This window comes from Mugil cephalus, chromosome 10 (genome assembly GCF_022458985.1).
Source record: "Mugil cephalus isolate CIBA_MC_2020 chromosome 10, CIBA_Mcephalus_1.1, whole genome shotgun sequence".
Lineage (NCBI taxonomy): Eukaryota > Metazoa > Chordata > Actinopteri > Mugiliformes > Mugilidae > Mugil > Mugil cephalus.
This window is the reverse complement of record NC_061779.1, coordinates 22,648,921-22,665,938: the sequence shown is the minus strand read 5'-3', so window position 1 is coordinate 22,665,938 and position 17,018 is coordinate 22,648,921. Positions and strand designations below refer to the sequence as shown.

General features: G+C 43.9%; 1 protein-coding gene across 3 annotated transcripts in view; it reads right to left on the bottom strand.

The window, feature by feature from the left end:
* LOC125014483 (transcription factor SOX-6-like) overlaps positions 1-17,018 on the bottom strand; it is a 92,039-nt gene that overhangs the window by 67,898 nt on the left and 7,123 nt on the right. For all 3 annotated transcript variants that reach the window (XM_047595573.1, XM_047595571.1, XM_047595572.1), the window contains exon 2: positions 8,481-8,550. The gene's annotated coding sequence lies outside the window, so the exon portion shown is untranslated. The remainder of the gene's footprint in view (positions 1-8,480; positions 8,551-17,018) is intronic.

Here is a 17,018-nt window from a genome sequence, read left to right as displayed (position 1 = left end):
TGTGCTCAGAACGCAGGATTTAATTTCTACTCATTGTGCACAGACATGTCAGGGGAAAGAAAGGAGATGGTGTGACACTCTCACCCACATGGCCTTACATTTTCATAGTCAGTTCTTAAAATGGACTAGCTGCTTTTGTAGCACCTAGAAGCCCTTTATTCCAATTTTGTAAGTGGAATTTACTCAAATACAATTTACACTTTATTATACTCTACACAAAACACACTTGATATTGTTTTCTGCCTATTTACTCAAACTCCTTGTCATTACACATAACACCATCAGAGAGTTGAGACAAAGGGGCCAGGTTTGATTTACATGTAGACGTGAGGGAGGTACTGCTGAGCCAGCAGATGAGCGCCGTGAAAACTTCTTCTCCTCTCCGGGAGCAGTTGTCTTGTTTGGCAGTTGGAGGCATGTCAGTGTCCCCCGGCATGTCAAGCTGTCACAATCCAGTCTAATCCCTTCTGCAGCGTGTCCCCTGGTCTGGCTGAAGCGACACATTATACAGCGTACATGAGCGTCTTTAGCTACATGTGTGTATTGTGGGAAAGGGGCTGTGTGATTTGAGACAGTTATGTGTGTGTCAGAAAGGCATATCTGATTGCGTGGAGGAGCAGCCTATATTCAATAAACACATGCAGAGCGCGGAGAGATGAGATGCTGAAGAGACGGATCTGTGTCCAGTTCATACTAGCTGAGAAAGAACAGGCGTGCTCCTGAGTTTCTCCAGAATATGGATGTTAGACTTATAAAACCACATGTACAAGTCTTGAGTGTAGAGACGTGTGTGCGTGCGGTGTACAAGGTACCCATTGTCCTTTACAAGGCTGAGGAGAATATACATTGTTCCTGAAGTTGACCAATCATGGCAGACATTATTCACATGGACTTAAGTTGAGTATGATTTGGGACTGTTGAGTGCAGCACGACTGTCAATCAGCCAATACGCTGCAGTGATTCTACAGACATGTGATGAAAGATCTTTGGTTTGTTGAGCTTTTCGAGGACCAGTTTTGATGGATTAGTCGGGCACAGGAGCAATATGATCTATGATGCATGTTTTCAATTAGCTGGGACAAAAAAAATAAAAAATGGAAAAACTATTGACACATGTGAGACAAATCCAAAGAAGATGTCACAATACTGTTTGAAATAAATTCACTACTTTGTGTGAATGTCCCACTCGCACCCTTGTTGGTTGGACTGCTGCTTGTCCAGCTGTTTGGTTTTTATAAGATTAAGTATCATATCTAAACAACGCTCTTGTGAGATTTCACAGTTGCTGAAAGGGAGGTGCGTGTTTTTAGCAACATTTCCCTTTTTTTTTTTTGCCTGGTGTTTCCAGATGAGTTTCTGCTCGTTCTCTGTGTGCTCTCTCCCTCTCCCCATTCAGCCATTTCACTCTCCATCACAGCACTGGGCTTGCAGACTGTAAATCACAATTAGGAGGTTCATTAGATATGGCTGATTTATTAAGACCCAGGGCTTGTCTCTGGGTCTCAAAGCCATATATTTGCTGACTACAAGATCTCATACATAGTTATGAGACATGCTGTTTACTGTATGGCATATAGGGTCATATGCCAATAGACATTAATTATTGAGTAAGGCTCCATGGGTTAAATTAATAGCATCCAGATGATAAATCATTTGCATTTGTTTCGTTTTTCTTCTTTGGCGATGCCCGCATGCAGCACTTTTTGACGGCATATCTAAACGTGTATCTTTTAATAACGACAAATTGGCAGCAGCATCAAAAAAATCTGTCTCTATTATCAGCAAGTGATCCGGCATTTGAAAGGGAGCCAAGCCTTTTGGAGTCTCTTCCAAGGGCTTTAACAAACACACTCTGGAGCTGCGTACCCTCTTGAACATGAGCACATAAATCTGGCCATGTTCATGTCACTGTTAGTCCAGTTTTAAGTGTCCCTGGCCTACATAACGCAGCATTGTTTTCTCTGTAAATCAAAGTGAATTTATCACACTGCATATCAGTTTCTGTCAATAACAGGACCCAGATAAGACGGTGTACAGTGTAATGGTTTCATGTGCATAAACCACTTCAGGATTCAGATTTTCTGACTGATTGTGCCTCTAATTCTGCCGCTGAATAACTGAGTTCAATAAAATATTTTAACATTAGAAATGCCCTGCAAAAACCTCCCCAAACAGCTTTCGATTTCTAAAACGACCCTTCACAAACTGGCGTCCGTCCAAAATTATTTGTTTCTTTTCTTTTTCCTTCCTTCCGTCCGACATACCAGCACGTAGCATCTTATGGGCCACCTCATTGAACATCAACTATAAAAATAGTTCTGGATTAGTTACAGCTTGAACAGGTTAAGTTCAACTTGCTCAGACGTATTTTTAGTGAAATCCTATTGTTGAGTATAGGTTTACAGACGTGAACTAAATGGGAAGAAGAGATAGAGATAGAGTCTTGACTCCGTCCAAACCCTTCATGTCCTTAATCTAGACGCACATCTCACTGGATCAATGAGACAAAGCCTAATGGCATACCGTATGGTCATCTGTAAAATAAAAAAAGAAGAAAGAAAGAAAAAAGATACACGTCAGCCACAAACAGCTCTAAGGTGTATGTGTATTTAGTTGTGTGTGTTTATGCCAAATATTTCTTATCTCAATTAATCTGCCAGTCGTCCCAATAGTTATAGACTCAATTTTCATATAAAAGAAAAAGAAAGAAATCATTAAATTGAATTTCAGCAGGTGGAATCTGTGAATATTTAAAGTAAATTTTTCAAATTAAACTGGCTGCGAATATCCTGTCGGTCGACTAATCATCTCAGCGCTGCCTCACGTACACACTCACAGGCTGCAACCGGCTCCTCAGACACATAAATGCATGCAGCACTCAAAGGTAATTAAAGTGTTCATGCACAAGCATGTGCTCTCACACACACACACACAACACTTTCCTCTGGCTGACTTCTGCTACATGACTAATTGATGGTGACAGAGAACAAAGGAGTAGATTAAGGGATTGAAAGTGTGACACACAGCCACGGATCGGGGGGGTTAGTCCCTAACTGTGATTATGGACAGGCAGGTGTCACAGGAGGACACAGTCAGAGCTGACACCTTTATGCCCCGTTGAGCTGCTCCTTCAAGCCCCACTGGCTCAGAACTCTCTGCAGCGTAGAAGTGACATGAACCATTTAGTCCAGTCGGAACAGAACAGGCCAAATCTAATCAAAATTGTATTACTTATATTTAATTTGGGAGGAAAACATTATTGCCTCGCTGCTTTGTGTCTGTCGTGTTATTAATTAAAAGCATCTCACTGTGAAACAACAACAACTTAAATGAATAATTTTCTTCCCTGAGCATGCTCTTAAAAAGTTTGCCTACATTAATTAAGCCACTGCTGCCCACTTGTTATCTCATGAGCTTTGAGAACCATTGTGTCGTTAGTTTCAGTTGTCCAGCCTCTTTATCAGCGCAGCCTCTAATTGCTCGAGCAGCATGGTTGATTTTGAAGCTAACCAGAAGCGATGTCATCCCTCCGCTCTGCTTACAATGGGCCTCATTGGATTAAGTTCGAGCAGGCTTTGTTAAAAGCTGGTGCAAATCTAATCAAGGAGGAGACCTCAATTATGCTAGCATGTACTTAAACGATGTGATTGCTAAAAATGGAGGAGGGGGGTCACCCGGTGTAGGAATGCAATCAGCAGTCATTAAGGCCGGTTCATTTTAGCTGATGGTAGCTTTAAAATGAGAAGCCGGATTTTTACTGTAATGAGAATACTGTAATTATGAGGATGCACTGGCTAGAGTGGCTCAGTTAAATAGTGTTCACAAATGATAAACTGATAAAGGTCTCGTGGAAACAGTATTATTGCAGAGTTGCTGCATTCCCACGCAGTCAACACTGCATTCAAACGCAAGCTATTTAAAAACACAGTTTTTAATTAAGTCTGGAAGGAAGTCAAACAACTGACAAAGAAAAGCCGCCATTCTAGCCGAGGCATGTTCAAGCATGTAAAAAAGGCGAAGAAGCATATTGTTTGGAGAGAATAATAAGCTGGATCACTGTGATCTATGGACCAGGTGGCGTTCCCTGTAGCCCAGGGCACAACAGCTGAGATTGACCCTGGCCTTTGACCTCCAGGACCCATGACAGTTAAAACAGGAAGCAATTATCCTGAATGTCAGCGAGTGTGGTGGCATTCCTCCAACAGGAGGCCTGCAGTCTAAGCAGGTAACAGTTGTCACCAGAGAAGTTATGGAAAAGAGACACCAGCGCAGATGTTACACTCCTGCATGAGCGTAGATGGAAACACATTTGGAGAGTGCACTTACTGTCCAACTTGTTCGTTTTTACTGCCAGTTGTGAAAGCTGAGTGGAAACTTACAAGAAAAAAAAAGTCACATTAAACCTTTTACACTTGTGTTTTTTTTTGGTTTTTTTTTGTATCTGTGAAGAAATTCTAAAATAGCACACAGTGAATAATGAGGGGTCTTCATTTCGCAACAGTTCAGGACAAGACTGGACATCTGTTGAAACGCTGAATTATTGTCGTTGAATATTGATGCAAATTCAGATTTTGTAACTTCTTCGAACATTTCTGCTCTTAAAAGCGTGATGTCTGTTTTTTAAAAAGATTATGGGTTTTTTTCAAATTTACAGCTTACAGTCATGTTGGGTTTTTTTTTTAGTATGGAACCAAAAAAAGACTGTTGTTTATTGTCATTGATTATATAGCGATGAAGGAAAGAACAAACTTCCACTTGTCCCAAAAATAAAAATCTAACTTATTCCTACACCTCATTTTCCCCATTCTCCTCCTGTTTTAGTCTTGCCAGTCTGCCGTGTGCTGCAGCTTCTGCCAGCTCTTTCTCTTGGTCTTGTCATGTGCTTTCTCCAAAGCATCGTCACATCAGCCAAAGGCACTTTTTTTTTTTTTAATCCAAAGGTACTACTAGTGTATCTTGTGGGAAAAGTTAGAAGTAGCAATAACATAAAACTGGAGACGCTGGAGAAAATCACTCTTTTAAGGGTCGTGGGGGAAAAGGAAGTGTTGACTTCTCCATACATCACTACTGCGTGGTATTATATCAAAGACAGCCGACTTTTCAAATTAAATTTAAATCTTCCATCACACTGGCTCACTCATAAGGAACACTTGTTGCGCATATTCAAAATGTTCTGACTTGACTTTCCAAACTGTCCATTTTGCATCATCGCTGCCTCGTGACATGATGCTGCTTGGAAGTAGTTTAAGGGACACACCATTGTGAAATTAAGAAGGCTATTATCAACTCCGCTTTCTGTCCAACGAAGTTCACTTACTTTTCCTACAATCAGTATTTTATCCACTGACTAAAATCCCAGGTGTAATTTCTGAGTGTAATTTCCCTCTGCCTCTACGTCGTCCAGTGACCCGCGCGGGAGCCGCCAGTTGACAACTGGTCAAACTCCAAGGAGGTGTAAACATCACCGATGGCTTCCATGTGAAGCAGGGTGTTGCCGACGGAGACCGTGTGCTTTTCCCGGAATAAATCAAAAGTTAAAATATAGATCCATCCCGGGGCTGCTCTCGCCGTACGCCTCCCTCCTTTCTCACTCTGCCTGCTCATCTAGCTTGTGCATTACCTCATCAGAGGAGGATCTGCCTAAAGCCGCAGCGGTCACACAACAGACAAAAGCGCTCATCTCCAGGAAGCCGCTGCCGCTGCCTGTGGTTTTGGAGAGAGCAGAAGAGAGGGGAAAAAGTGACTCAGCCCCACGGCTCCTTTCTTCTCTCTGCCGACTTAGGGATAAACGGAGGGATAAAGCACAGGGGGAGATAATATTTACAGCAGGCCCCATTTCAAGGGCAATAGAAGAGAGAAAGTGGGGTATGAGCTTGGGTGGTTTGGGAAGTAGCCACAAGGGTCTATACTGTTACTGGCACAGGGCCTTGCACCATGGACTTATGTGTAAGTGGGGAGGTACTGCCCCGCTTTAAAGCCTCGGCCACTGCAGCTCCACCAGTGTCATCAAAGAAAGCCAGATGGGCCTCAGACGGGATGTCGATGAGGCATGAGTGTGCAAAACACAAACACGCACGCAAGCACAAAGCCCAATAAATTAATGCAGACACAGCCTGACAAACAACTAAATACATGGCACACAGACACACTGCTGTGATGCGCTGGTGGAGCTGCACGTGTGGATGAATCCACGGCCCGGGAGCGCGGCTCCAGCAGGACTTCACTTCTCTCCTGCCGTCGGCCGCTAAATAAGTTCCTTAACGCAAACTTTCAAGGCATCCTGTCCACGCTAGACCAAAGTGGACAATTCATATTTGTGGACAAATCAGATCAATTAACTAAATGTCCCAGCTCGAGAGAACACAACAGATCACTGTGAATGTAAGCGCTGAGAAACGACTGTAAATTTTGTTAGACGCTGCCCATTAACTGTGACACAGTTGAGTTCGCATACAACACTGAAGTGAAAGGGAACGGAGCAGAGAAGGGCATTGTTTTGGGGACGCCAAACAGGTAACCTCAGTGGGTTCATTAGTTCATTAAATCATTAACTCACCACAAATCATCCCAACGGCTGTTTGCTGTCTGGTCGCAAACTCTTTGCAAATGACAGCTATTACAGCAGCCATGTGTTACAACAAAGCTCCACAAATAGGCAGAACTTGGCTGAATTCCGTCCACAAAGCTGCGTCTGTGACTAAGCTCAGGATTGATATATAGCTCGGATGAAAACACACGTCCATTATTCCCATGCTACGCTTACATTGTGTACATTTGGAGTTAAATAAGATGCGATCTTGTTACTCAAATTCAGCGCAAAGCCGACTCGAATGCATAAATAACCAAAATGATCTCGCTCCACACATTCTGAAGGAAAATCCATCTGAACCAAAATGAATTTATTTCAGATTTGATAAACGGCCTGGTGACGTCGGAGAAACCCCTGCTCTTCTGACCACAGCCTTCAGATGTTTACAGTCACTTAAGAGCTCCAGCGCATAGCACGCTCCTCTTTACAAAGTCCTGTGAAATAAAGCTGCCATAAATTGTTGCTGTCACGACAACATTGGTACCCTGTAAAGGCTAATTTGGTTAGGAAGGTCCACTTGCCATCTTACCCGTGTGTTATTAGATTTGAAAAGAAACTGCAATAATGTGATTTCAAGTTTCCAGATGAATTGATGAAATTAAGGGAATTTGATAGAATTAAACGCGAGCCTCAGTGATCCGGTTTCTTTCTCCAAATGCAGTGCGGTGAGTTGATAAATAATAATGTATGATAAGAATCCACAAAAATCTATCATCACACAGCCCCAACATTGCTCCCCAATCTGAAAGAGTGTCTTTCAACCTTTCTCGTTGTCTGATAAGTTAAAACCAGAGCTTCTTCATTATCGGATTGTTCTTTTCAAAAGCAGAAGGTAAAAATAGCCTAAGGGCAAAAACAGCCATGTTAAGAAATATTCTTTCGCAGTGAATCACTTTATTCTGTTCATCATCAGCGACTCCACTGATTTACTTGGTGGCCTCTTAATGCGATCCCGACCCCGGGACTGACAACCACAGCCCTGGAGTGTGATAGGAGCCAATTTACGCGAGCCATAAATCAAGTCTTTGAAACTGAGCTTGCCGACCAAGCAGCAGGGCACACATTATCACGCACAACAAAACGCCGAAGCTTTTCTGTCCACTCTGCGAGTGAGATGCCAGCGAGAATCTAACAGGCCACTTGTTGACCTAGCAGTGACACGGCTCAAGGGCCACTGGAGAGGGCCTTAATAAGTATTCTTAAACAGGGGGATTAGCCAGATGGTCAGATCACTCTTTTCTCCAACCTCTCCCATCTGTACATTTCATGTCTCCCGTCTCTGCTGAAACCATCGAGATCAGCCACTGCGACCTCTCCATCTTAATTTAGGCTAGTGTTACCTACAGCAGATATAATCTTTATTGCTCACAGAGAGAAAGTCCATTAAAAGGCATACAGTAGGTCCCAGAGCTGAAAGGTTGCTGGAGTGATGCCTGTGAGAGCCTTTAAAAGACCCCTTTCTTCGCACAAGTGAAAGCAGCTATTGAGGGCGCGCAGGGCAGAACACTACCCGGAGTGGAGGTCTGCATTTGCCGTGAAACAAATCAAAAGCGTTCTGTATGTGCCGACGGAGAGGTGAGAGGCAGTGGACATGCACGGAGTCAGATGCAGTTTTGTTAACACGGACCAATGGACACACACACACACAGACACGCACACACACGCCGCTCTGCTAACACAACCGCCGGCGATAAAACGTGGTGCGTTCAAACGCCAGCAAGCGTTGCTCCGCCGAGACAATGGTGCGTTCTCTGTGAAAGCTCATTATCTGTCTTTTCATGGAAGCAATCATCCCAAGTGCCAAACAGTGGCAGAGAAGCACGAAGGAGCTGGCAGTGTTGTAGTACAAGAAAATGCTTGTCATCAGCATCAGTCGATGAGGGCAACTTACAGAAATAAGAGACTTCAGCTCCAGCACCCTCTTCTCACTTGTGGATGACTTTAAAATTCATGAACGTCACCTGGAAAATAGGAAAACAGAAGAAAAGGCTTTTTATTACATAAAAAAAAAAATCAGAAAGACATAACATGTTTTTCATCTTCATGATCATTTGAAGGCTGCGTTTCTCCAGTTTAAAATAAATATGTCAATATGTTAAGACCAGGGCATGAAAAACAGAAATGCTGCCGTTTATAGGATGATTGTGTTACCATACAAATCAGGAAACATTTTAATGAACACTGAGCACATTGCCAACAAACTGAGGGTTTGACAAAGTTTGAAAAAAATAAAAATTAAGCCCAGTGAACAGACTGTCAGCCCACCTGAGAGTCCTGTGTAGTGGACTCTCCAGGCAGAACAGAGGTCCTGTGTGAAGTCCACTGCAGAGCCAACAGAGGATCAGTGTGCTTCTCTCACAAGCATTTTCACTGCACAAACAACGGCCCACACTCAGCCACGCAAAGCCTAACAAATGACAAACAGCGTGATTCTAGAGCACCGCTTTGAAGCCAAAAAATTGGCCGCAATCTGCTTTAACACGGTTAGCAACGTCTGATATTTTGCTTCAAAAATTGATTCCAGTGAGGGCAGCAAAAAGGATTCTCTCATCAGGCGGACAGCTCGCCCTTCCAGGGCTGCCCAGCTTTACCAGAGCACTCTGTGTGCTAACCGGGGGTCAGCCTTATTATAGCCCCACACGCACACAAGCGCACACTACAAACAGTCATTTGCTAAACCAGGGGTCACAGAAAACAAATAATAACATCAAAGAGGTCAAACTGCCGGCGGAGGGCTTTGAACGCACCGTGATCAGGACGGGCCGTGATGAGAGGGCCCCAAATTGATAGAGGATAGGAGATGGCCTTAATTGAGAGTGGGAGGCTGCTAATTCAAGAGAGAAAGAGCTGAACAGGATAAGGAGAGACTTAAAGCGAGAGCTTGAACTCACAAAGACGAGCAGCAAAACCCACCACAGCAGCATTCTCTGAAGCCAGGCGTCGCGATGGGGCCTTTACACAGCTTCTAAACTGTACAAAGAGAGCAAAACTAACGCGCCTTTGATTCCACAATTTGAGGCTAATTGAGAACAATGAAGAAAAAAGCAAACACTGAACATGTATGATCTTTTATTCATGTCTTTAATCAGCCAAATGATTCTCTCTGCGAAGCATTTTTCTCTCAGGGCACAATTAAGGGCATTTCTTACCAGAGCAACTCAGAGGCTCGTACAATAAGAAGCTCTGATGGTAATAATGTTAACAAATAGTCAACACAAACATACTTTAGTGAAACATCCCTGCAAACATCTCAGTAAGACACGGCTCTGCCTCCCTCTTTCTCTCTCTCTCTTTCTGTTGCTGCCCGACAGAAGTTAAAAAGCCGAGGACTCGGGGAGCCACCTTTTCAATCAAGTGACTGTGAGCTGGATTCCCGTGAGCGCCGTTCACACTCGGCAGCTCTCGCTGACCCGTCTGAACACGTTCCAGATGTCTGCAGAACCAGTTATTCTATTTCCTCTCCTTCTTTCTAGCCTCTCTCTCTCTCTCTCTCTCTCTTTATCTCTCACCCCCTCTCTCTCTTTCTCCCCCCTCCATTCCACCGCTCCACACGCCCTGCCACTCATCTGCAGATGGCAGATCCGACACCTGGAGGACGCTGGGTAATCAGAGGGACAGCTGGCTGCCCAGTAGAGGAGGGCCGCCGCTATTGTTTCACTAGAATCATAGGTTCGCGCTAATGAGGAATCGCAAAACTTGATAAGATTTTGTTTTACATCAGTAAAACTATGTTTTACATATTCATGCTCGACCTTTCAATCCAAGCCCAATGAATAAAATACAGAGAGGGTTATATAAAAATGCCCGAAGCAGTCAGCACACAGATGGACACATGGAGCTCCAGAGACACACTGTTTTAGACATCAAATGCACATTAATAATTTCCACTTTGTCTCACTCTCTTGTTCCTGGGCCCAACCATTGCTCTCGTCATCCAACATGAGGAGGAATCTGACGCAGGAGAACGACAGCGGCTATGAAGCCATTGCAGCCTCCTCCTGACAACTGCAAGAAGTAACAGCTACCTTTTTGACCCGCTGTCCAACAGCTGTAAAATGGCACATGCTATTCTACAGTTGAGCCAGCTGCAAAACCTGCCTGGAAGAGGGCCAGGCCAAACGCCAGGCCAGAGATTTGCCTTTGGAGAAGAAAGGCTGCATCACAGCATTATCGAAGGCAACAAGAGAGGTGAGTGATATTGTGCATGACAAGAAGATTCGACGTATTATGTTCACAGCGAGGCGCGCACCTGCATAATGAATGCACGCATTCACGCAACGGAATATGCACAGTCCCAATTGCTGTCTTGTTGCAGCTGTCAATGCCACTTGTGCGGACGCGGACACACTGGAGAAAGAACAATGGAACTCTATGAGACAGGAGCTCTCTCAATGAGCTTAGCACCACATGAGGCTCAGTGCTGCCACTTCCATGTCTGCAACATAGGAGCCAGACTATAGTTCCAACTAATCATATGGGCAATTAAACCAAAATGGGGTTCACTTGACCCATAAATGATGAGCTTATAGCACACGTAGTCGCTCAGAGGACCACTGGCTCTGTCGTAATGGGCTTGCAATGTTTCCATGACTGTTTTTTCTCACTTTTTTTGTTTTCACTCCGGGTTCATAAGCACACAATTTGTATTCATATTAACACTGAACACTGAATTCATTCTTAAACTGTGACTTATAGCAAATCAGACTTAGATATTAGCCCTTTGTGTTACCAAATTGCAACGTTTTCTTCATATCCTTGAAGAGTGACATCCTAAATGCTGGAGGCTTATTTGAAACAAAATGTTCCTCCAACGTGCTGCCCGAGCATGTCTGATGGCAAAAAGTGCTTGTAGCTGTTCTGATCAAACAAATCAACTCCTGCCTAAGCTCTGTGCACCTGGCTGCCGAAGCCAAAAAGAGGGTGTGATTGTCAAGCTGTCAGTTTTAAACAGAAACCGTGCAGCTACTGAGGTGCTACCGGCTCCTTTACTTGGCACCGAGGTTGTGTGGTTGCTCGTTTATGACAGCAGCGATCAAGGTTTGCATCGTGCATCCTATGTGAGTTTAGGTTGCAAAAACACAAAGGTGTGGGAAAGATAATGTTTCCAGGCTGATTCAGTAGAAAAAAAGGACAAGGTTAGCATGTGGGAGGGCAAACAGCTAGAGAATACTTCTTAAAAAGTGGAACAAAAGAAGGGGATGTTTGCATGACTGAAAAGCCTTTGTGTTCCCTTCATGAAATACCTAGGTGAACATTACAGAAGCTTAAGTGACAACATGTATTCTCTCCCAAGTCGGTGTTAACATGAAATATGGCTAAAGTAAAGGGTGGGAGGCAGGGGCAAGCGCCGGCACATACATCTAAACCTCGCCCCTCTGCTCACTACCCTTAGGAGATTACATTATGGTGCTCGCCATTGTCCTACTCCTTCAAGACAAAGCCTGCTCCACTGTGCAAACAGCGCGCCTTGGAAAGATTGTAAAAGCAAGAGGTGAATGTCAAAGGCAAAAGTGAATAGGATCTCTCCCTTCTTTTGTCAAGCTGGTGAGGTATGCACAAACACATCGCTGCATGACTGAGAAGAAAGGAGGGCCTTGTGAGCGAAGGAGCCGGAAAAAGTTGGAGCGTCTTCGCATGAAAAGGCCAATACCGTGAGAAGTTGCCTGCCTGACTCCTGGGTCTATAGAAAAACCCCTCTGCAAGTATTTGGATGAAAGACCCCCAGGACACACAGAAGGCGTTACGCTAAAGACAAAACACAAGGCCTGGAAAGATGACCTGCGACTGCCAAGGACATAAAGGTGGCAAAATGGTGTGAAAACATGAAGAAAAACGAAAAAGAAAAACATGCAAAAAAAAAGTATAAATAACATTCCTCCGAAAAAGTGAGTTCTCCTCATTTACTGCAAAGTGATATCAGATGCGTGAAGACCAGCCAACTCCTCCTAAGCTTCCACTGTCCCAGCCTAAAGTCAACCCTGTCACGACCCAAACAAGGTTTTAACTGTCAGGGGCAATTAATGAGGGCGACCTCGGCTCCCTCTAATTTACAAGGCCAGTGCCAGCCTGTAATTAATTGCTGCGTGCATAAATGTAAATGAGTCCACTGGGGAAGTAGAGGGAGGGAAAAAAAACGGCTGTCAGGCCAATATTCCAGCGGGGAGCAATCTGCGAGAGAGGGAAATGATTTAGAGGACAGCGCACAAATCTGCTGCCCCGTAAAACACGGAGAAGCTCAACGTGAGAGGAGACTTGTTGAGATGGAGGAGGTGGTCGCCAGGAATAGTTAAGGAATAAAATGAATAATAAAAAAAAAACAACAAAAAAAATGTGGCGGTAATAAATATCAACTGTTTTATTTCAGTCTCCTCCCCGTGTATGCGCAATTTGTATTCATAAGACAAATCAAATGCATAGTTTATCTCATCTGCCAGACCCAAGCTCCCCCATCCCACACTGCTCTTTCTTGTTGCACTATGATGGCATGTTTTTCTTAAGGATTCATGTACATATTTCATTATATAGAAGCCTTGATCGAACACCGTGTATCATGGATTAAGACTTTTTCCTTTATGTTTTCCACTGTTTTGTTCCTCTGTGAATAGCTGAAGGAGTTTTCTTGCGCTCTAGAGGTATGTTCAGTTGAGTCTGAGAGTGCATACATGGCTGACGGTGAATTCTTAAGAAAAACATGCCACCATAGTGCAACAAGGAATCTGACATCCACCAAGCTGCCTTTCTCGGTCCTTTGTTACTTTATGATGCTACTCACATCACCAAAGGTCTTTTTTTTTTTAACTGAAATAACCAGGGAAAATGGATGGATTAACATGTGCGCACTCTTCTGCAGCTGGGTTGCACGGTCCCGGTCAAACACTATGTTCAGCAGAATCCACTTCACAGGTGAAACTGTGCACTTAAGCAAATTTAAATCAGAAGAATCAAGCAGTCACATTATATATAAACGTGTGCGGATATTTTGTTCACTACAAGCCGATACACACCTGACTTCCTTCTGTCATCGTCATTATTATCTTGTACCTTATCTTGCAGCAAAAGACATGGATCTGCACAGCTACAAAGGACACGTACAATCAAAGAGAAGGCAGGCAGAAGAAATATGTGATCATTTATGGCGTCTACAATAGCAGCTGTCATTCATAAATCTCACGCACAAAGGCCACCTCTTAGCTCCCCTTATGGAGACCATAAACAAACAGGTTCAGAAACTATTGTTCATTCAGACCTGTACAAATATGACGAAAACGCACAAAAACGCACTTTAACCCACAATGTATGGGCTGAAGCGGTGACACTTAAAGACACACTCAAGGTGGGCCCCGCAGCAGCCACAATAGCGTCTTTATGACATAAGCTCCTTTTCGTTGCAGTGCTTTACAAAGGCAAATGAGATTTTTCCTATAGCAGGCCTCCAGCAATAACAATTGACATCACAGGCCAGCCTACGTATGTTTCCCATATTTAACGGGGGAGACACAGTGTAAGCTCCTTGAGAATGAGACTAAACAGCTTGCTGAGGCAGCAGTTCTCCCTCCTGCAAAAGCAGGAACCATCAACTTGAGGGACTGTAGCAAAAGGCCGTTTTATATGGTTACACACGGGCTGCGAGCCAAGACAAATTAACTACCTCCAACAATATAGTAGTGTTATTGACCTGATTGGTTGTTTCCAACATTGAATCACCTCGGACTGAACAATAAAACAAAGCTAGCTACCCAAAGTAAGCCATCGACGTAAGACTTAAAAAAAAGCAACAGGTGGGGCCAACGTAGTGCCTGGAACTCTCTTCAGATGGAGCAACACACTTACACCGTGTTGCTACCATTGAGTACATCTTAGGTATTCTTGTGTGCGAAACCTTCTCGCATAAATGTCACCGGGCCACGATACGGCTGTCTGTCCAACCATCTACAGTGTGCTGGGCTCCGTGGAGGAAACCTGAGGTCTGAATCCAGTCAGCCTGATACCCGAGCCAGCTCCGATCCTCTACACACCCCGTCATCACTGAACACCACACACCACACTTCTGCTAATCCAGCAGCATGCACAGGACATAGCATACCAAATACAAATAAATATGAGCCAGGAGCGTCTCAGGAGCAGGTCATCTATGAGTACACTCGTGACATAACGGATGACACCGATCTGTGTGTTTCACAAGGATGGGCTGCTCTCTGAGCCGTCCATAAAGTGGTACATTTCTATTCTGAGCCACACAGCCGATATCCGGCCTCCTTCGCTCTCTCTTGCTTCTATCTCTCCACTGTGAGCCCAAACACTCACCACCATCTCATGATGACAACGGCTCGATTAAAGACTTCTTTATGGCCTGGAAACCATGGTAACGCCCTGCGTAGACAAGCTGGCTGACGACCAATTGGATTTGGGCCTTGGCTCTGTGGGTGGGACCATGTTATCCTGGCCCTCACTACTTTACCACAGGATCCTTACAGAGGCCTCGCACCCCGAACCCTGCTACCACGCCCCATTACTCCAAACCGCTACGAGTGGCAAAGTGAAGGTTACCCAGTCTGCTTTTAGAGGGGGGCGACACTTCTGTAGAGGGAGGAGCTGGAAAGCAACAACTTATAAAAGCAATGTAAACATGAGCTCAGAATACAAACTCACTGGGATTGTTTGCAGCTGTTTTCTCTTCAAACTTTAAAGAGATTATTAATCTCTTTCAGTTTATTTGAGGTGAGAACAATGGCACGAGCAGAGTAGTCAGAGATTTCTGAAAAGGCAAGTCTTGATCGCCCTCCAAGAAAACTGTGGCTCATATTTTTCTATGTAAGCAAATGTCATTCATTTCCAATAATAACAGGAAAACTTTCTTAAAAGCAGCAAATGATGCGTAAACTACAGCACTGGTCAGAAGGCAGGAACAAATTATCTAACATAGATGGACTTTTAAAGGGAAAGCCTTTAGGCACATTCATTTTAGTTTCAAGGATGATAAGGAGGCATCACTGTGATATCACTATGGTGCCTGTGTGGTTTGGAAACGGGGAAATGTATGGCATCACGGCCAATCAGGGAACACATCATCTGTTGTCGGATGACTTGGCCAATGTGTCATGGCTTCCAGCGTAGCTAGTGCACATCCACAAAAATGGTAATGGATTTCCGGGCCTTCCTGTTCCTTGAGTCAGTCACAGTTTGATGTCCGACTAACAGCCTTAGACACAGGAATTGAATGCAGCCTTTGAGACCAGACAATTAACAATTTCAAACCACTACACAGGCTTTCACAAGTATGTGCTTGATAAATACGACACGCTAGGTTGTTTGCCGACGGTGTATGAAAGAACAGTCTGTCTCTTTCAAACTGTACCTGCGTACAACCTAAGCCCGTTTAAACGTGATTGGTCAAAAGTGCAAATGGAAGCTTATGGTACCTAAACTGCCCCTTCCATTGCCAACAGATTTTGCATATTGCATTTAAAGGTTCCAGATGACTCTCTGGAACTTAACCCCGAGTAGACCACTATTAATTCATTTTGGACAATTTGTTTTGTAATATGCTTCTTTAAATAGTACTTCCATTCTTATAATCAGTCAAAATTGGAGACTTGTCAGAGACAGCAGTCACTGTTAAGGCTACAGAACTTCTTTTTCCTATTCAGACCTTCGTAAATGACCTTGTGTTCATAGAGCCCGTCTCTGTCTACCGGTTGGTCCCAATGACACATCTTTCCACACATTCACACGGGCACAATCACAGTGAGCAAGCACCAGGGACTCTCTGGGTTTTGAGTCTTGCTCAAGGACACTTTTGCATGTGGTCCATGTATCAGGGATTGGGCAACATGATCTACCTACAGAGCCACGGCCACCCAGATGCCCTTCTGGGCAATTTCAATCTAAACCTTGTTTATTCAGTTCACCAATTAACAGGTAGTCTCCCCTCTTAAAAAGTCTCGCTTTTATGGTTTGTATCAAAGAAAGCCTTTGTTTCTATGTAATAGATGGTGTGTATGCCTTTCTTTCTGCAGCAAATTGATCTTGGATAGGTTCATAGGCACTGCACATGAGGCCTTTGCCCATGCCACAAAAAATTCAACACATTTCCTTTCTCCCTTTCCATCTTTGGATAGAAAAACTTAAAAAGCAATTTCCTAAATGAGACCTGGAGTGTTCTGCTGGAGTGAAGCCAACTGAGAGACATTTCAGCAGACAAAGCAACAAGTAGTGATCAGACTCACAGGTGTAGTACCTGAGAGTGAGTTGTGCAACATAAACTGCGGATAAGAAGGCAGTGCAAATAATTTCTTTTGTTTAGTTTAACCCGCGGCGAGTGCCACAGGGTGGGGTTCATGTGTCGTGACAATTCAGAATCAGCAAACTTGGCTGTCAGTCAAACAAAAGTTAAGTGCATGTATCTTCAAACACTTTCATACCATTGTCA